General features: G+C 43.8%; 1 non-coding gene across 1 annotated transcript; it reads right to left on the reverse strand.

Annotated features, from left to right (window-relative positions):
- Positions 1 to 220: 220 nt before the first annotated feature.
- Positions 221 to 2,126, reverse strand: LOC123719509. The gene has a single exon (XR_006755573.1). It is a non-coding gene; the product is annotated as a small subunit ribosomal RNA (ribosomal RNA).
- Between the last annotated feature and the right edge of the window lie 2,874 nt (positions 2,127 to 5,000).

The raw sequence follows: 5,000 nt of genomic DNA on the forward strand, positions 1-5,000 counted from the left end.
TTGCGTGGTTGTACACAAAAATTAAAATATTATTTCAAAGTATCAATAGGCGATAGCGAACGCTAATCAAAGCGTGTCGCAACGCACACGTCGCGAATCGACGAGAGAGAGTCAACCGTCTCGGATTCGATTTTGATTCGTATCATTCACGTGTTTTTTGTATTTTTTTCTTTTTTTGCGAGTCTTTGACAACAACAAAACAAAAAGAAAAAACCAACGTTAATGATCCTTCCGCAGGTTCCCCTACGGAAACCTTGTTACGACTTTTACTTCCTCTAAATGATCAAGTTTGGTCAACTTCCCAGCAACGCCGACGGCCGTGAGGCCACCGCGTGTCGGTCCGAAGACCTCACTAAATCATTCAATCGGTAGTAGCGACGGGCGGTGTGTACAAAGGGCAGGGACGTAATCAACGCGAGCTTATGACTCGCGCTTACTAGGAATTCCTCGTTTATGGGGGATAATTGCAAACCCCAATCCCCAGCACGAAGGAGTTTCAACGGGTTGCCCGGGCCTCTAGGCCAGGGAGAACATGTTGATTCCTTCAGTGTAGCGCGCGTGCGGCCCAGGACATCTAAGGGCATCACAGACCTGTTATTGCTCAATCTCGTGCGGCTCGAAGCCGCCGGTCCCTCTAAGAAGAATTTTAATACGTCGCCAGTGAGTTGCGCTCCCCGAGAGTCGCGCACACCTTGAATGACGACGCCTATTTAGCAGGCTAGAGTCTCGTTCGTTACCGGAATTAACCAGACAAATCGCTCCACCAACTAAGAACGGCCATGCACCACCACCCACCGAATCAAGAAAGAGCTGTTAATCTGTCAATCCTTCCGGTGTCCGGGCCTGGTGAGATTTCCCGTGTTGAGTCAAATTAAGCCGCAGGCTCCACTCCTGGTGGTGCCCTTCCGTCAATTCCTTTAAGTTTCAGCTTTGCAACCATACCCCCCCCGGAGTCCAAAATCTTTGGTTTCCCGGAAGCTGCCCGCCGAGCCATTGTAGTAACGTCGGCGGATCGCTAGATGACATATTTACGGTTAGAACTAGGGCGGTATCTAATCGCCTTCGAACCTCTAACTTTCGTTCTTGATTGATGAAAACACCTTTGGCAAATGCTTTCGCTGATGTTCGTCTTGCGACGATCCAAGAATTTCACCTCTAACGTCGCAATACGAATGCCCCCAGTTATCCCTATTAATCATTACCTCGGAGTTCTGAAAACCAACAAAATAGAACCGAGATCATATTCTATTATTCCATGCACGAAATATTCAAGCGGCATTTTGAGCCCGCTTTGAGCACTCTAATTTGTTCAAAGTAAAATTGTCGGCCCACCTCGACACTCACCGAAGAGCACCGCGATAGGATTTTGATATTGAACCGGCGTTTTACCGCCGGCTCACCGACGATATGCTCCGCAGACGTGTCAGTATCACCGCGGATGCGGTGCACCGACAGCGCGGCGCACAAATGCAACTACGAGCTTTTTAACCGCAACAATTTTAGTATACGCTATTGGAGCTGGAATTACCGCGGCTGCTGGCACCAGACTTGCCCTCCAATTGTTCCTCGTTAAAATATTTAAAGTGTACTCATTCCGATTACGAGGCCTCGTAAGAGTCCCGTATCGTTATTTTTCGTCACTACCTCCCCGTGCCGGGAGTGGGTAATTTGCGCGCCTGCTGCCTTCCTTGGATGTGGTAGCCGTTTCTCAGGCTCCCTCTCCGGAATCGAACCCTGATTCCCCGTTACCCGTGACAACCATGGTAGTCGCAGAAACTACCATCGAAAGTTGATAAGGCAGACATTTGAAAGATGCGTCGCCGGTACTGGACCGTGCGATCGGCAAAAGTTATCCAGATTCATCAAAATTAACGACTTCGGACGCATGGCCCTCCGCCGATTGGTTTTGATCTAATAAAAGCACTCATCCCATCACTGGTCAGAGTTCTGATTGCATGTATTAGCTCTAGAATTACCACAGTTATCCAAGTAACTGAGTAAGATCTAAGGAACCAAAACTGATATATTGAGCCATTCGCGGTATCGCCTTAATACGGCTTGCACTGAGACATGCATGGCTTAATCTTTGAGACAAGCATATAACTACTGGCAGGATCAACCAGGGAGCTGCTTACGCAAACGACACGCCTACACCGCGGTCACGCGGCTTCGGCGAGCCGCTGGCTCGGCGGCGTCGAGGGGCGCGCGCTTGCGCGCGCGCCTTCTCGACACGCGTGAACGTAACGCGTCGAATTTGCACGCGACGCGACGTTCGCGCTTCATATCGATAGACTAACTTTGACCGGTCTACGAGCGGCCGTCCCGTCACGATCTCGCAACGAGGTGATGTACAACGATGCTCGACCACTGTGAGGGACATAAAACTGCAACGAACACGACCCCGCGGGCGGGAATCGATGTTGTGACAATTTGAAAATTGAACATTCATCTAAACGCAACTTCTCAATTTTTATTCAATACGTTATTGTAAACATATTAAAACTCGGCTGGCAATTACATGCGCACACACACGCATGATTCGCACTAGATACGATCAACGCCCGGAGCTTGAGGGATAAATTCCAACACGACGCTGCGCACACCGTTTCGACGATGGGCGCGTGTGCGTCCTCTTTTATACATTCTTTCCATATACGGTCGCCGTGGCGACCGCGCACGTGTCGAACACGCTAGGCGCCCTGCGTTGAGGTGTGCCTAGAAGCGTATTCTTTTAACATCACAGATAACACCGGGGGAGACGGTCCCAAATCTTGGTCGATTGGTAACATCACCATACGGTCTGCGAACGCGGTGCTATAATATAATTTTATATTATATTATATAAAATATGAGGAGGAGTAGTATGTATATTCTTTGTTATTTTGTGTTGACACAAGAGAGATATATAAAATGTACTATACACCACACACACAGAGAGAGAGAGAGCTGGGAAAGATCTCGGCGGTCTCGCATTCGAAATACGAATTTGATATAATTTCCTCCGAAAATCCATACCCATATCTATATCATCCATGCGCGAATATATGTATATAATATTCTCACACTTCGCACAAACACAAAAACAAGAACACATTCTCTCTCGTCCGTCGTTCGTGTCTATTTGAGACGAACGACGCGCGGCAACGAGAACGAGTCGACGCTGTGCGCACGACTGTTTCGCTCCACATCTATACCGAGAGCAATAGTCCGCGTCGGCATTGGAGCGGACGTCGAATGTTTCTCGTAGAGCGAGCGAGAGAGAGACGATTTTTCATTTTATTATGTATGTGTATTGGCGTGCAGTAGTAGCACGTAGTAGTACTAGTAGTAGTAGTAGTAGTAGTAAAAAAATATTATTATTTATTTTATTGACTGATATGATTTTGTTTGTTTTCTTTTTTTTGCATAGACATTTGTATTGATAGATATGTTTCTCGTTGAAGCTCGCAGCACACGCTCAGAGAAATGGCAATGTGGGTTTATTTGAAGAAAAGAAAAAACAAAAAAAACAATTATATTTATTAATAATATGTATGTATGTATGTATGTATGTATGTATGTATGTATGTATGTATAATAATGAATTATAATAATTATTCCGATGCAACGTCAGAGGAAAATGTTTCTCGTACAGGTGCGGCGCGCGACGGCCGGCCGCTCGACAGTTTCGCACCGAATGTTTCTCGTTGAAGCTCGCAGCACACGCTCAGAGAAATGGCAATGTGGGTTTATTTGAAGAAAAGAAAAAACAATTATATTTATTAATAATATGTATGTATGTATGTATGTATGTATGTATAATAATGAATTATAATAATTATTCCGATGCAACGTCAGAGGAAAATGTTTCTCGTACAGGTGCGGCGCGCGACGGCCGGCCGCTCGACAGTTTCGCGCCGAATGTTTCTCGTTGAAGCTCGCAGCACACGCTCAGAGAAATGGCAATGTGGGTTTATTTGAAGAAAAGAAAAAACAAAAAAAACAATTATATTTATTAATAATATGTATGTATGTATGTATGTATGTATGTATGTATGTATGTATGTATAATAATGAATTATAATAATTATTCCGATGCAACGTCAGAGGAAAATGTTTCTCGTACAGGTGCGGCGCGCGACGGCCGGCCGCTCGACAGTTTCGCGCCGAATGTTTCTCGTTGAAGCTCGCAGCACACGCTCAGAGAAATGGCAATGTGGGTTTATTTGAAGAAAAGAAAAAACAATTATATTTATTAATAATATGTATGTATGTATGTATGTATGTATGTATAATAATGAATTATAATAATTATTCCGATGCAACGTCAGAGGAAAATGTTTCTCGTACAGGTGCGGCGCGCGACGGCCGGCCGCTCGACAGTTTCGCGCCGAATGTTTCTCGTTGAAGCTCGCAGCACACGCTCAGAGAAATGGCAATGTGGGTTTATTTGAAGAAAAAAAAAAAAAAAAAAAAAACAATTAATTTATTAATAATATGTATGTATGTATGTATGTATGTATGTATGTATGTATGTATGTATGTATGTATGTATGTATGTATAATAATGAATTATAATAATTATTCCGATACAATGTCAGAGGAAAATGTTTCTCGTACAAGATCGCCACGCGACGCGACAAGATGCCGTTCAACGGCACGATATCTACAACTCTGTCGATAGATATGTAGATAGTATCTACTCTGTCAAGTATATGTGTGTAACGTGTGGTGGTGTGTGGTGTGGGGTTTTGTTAGCGATAGCGATACGTTTCTAGTTAAAATTGAATATTTAAAAATAAAAACTCTTCTGGTAAGAAAAACTATTTATGGTTTATTATGGTGTGTCTAGTGCAACAACATCAACATTGTCATAATCATAATAATATAATTATTATTAGGGCTATAGGTTAACCTTCCAAATAGGGACCGTCGATTTAAATGTCGATATTTTTAATTATTCTAGATAGTACTCACTAAAAGAAACTTAAGTGCTTGCTTACTTACTTACTTACTTAGTT

The sequence above is a fragment of the Pieris brassicae genome, unplaced genomic scaffold, assembly GCF_905147105.1.
Source record: "Pieris brassicae unplaced genomic scaffold, ilPieBrab1.1, whole genome shotgun sequence".
Classification (NCBI taxonomy): Eukaryota; Metazoa; Arthropoda; class Insecta; order Lepidoptera; family Pieridae; genus Pieris; species Pieris brassicae.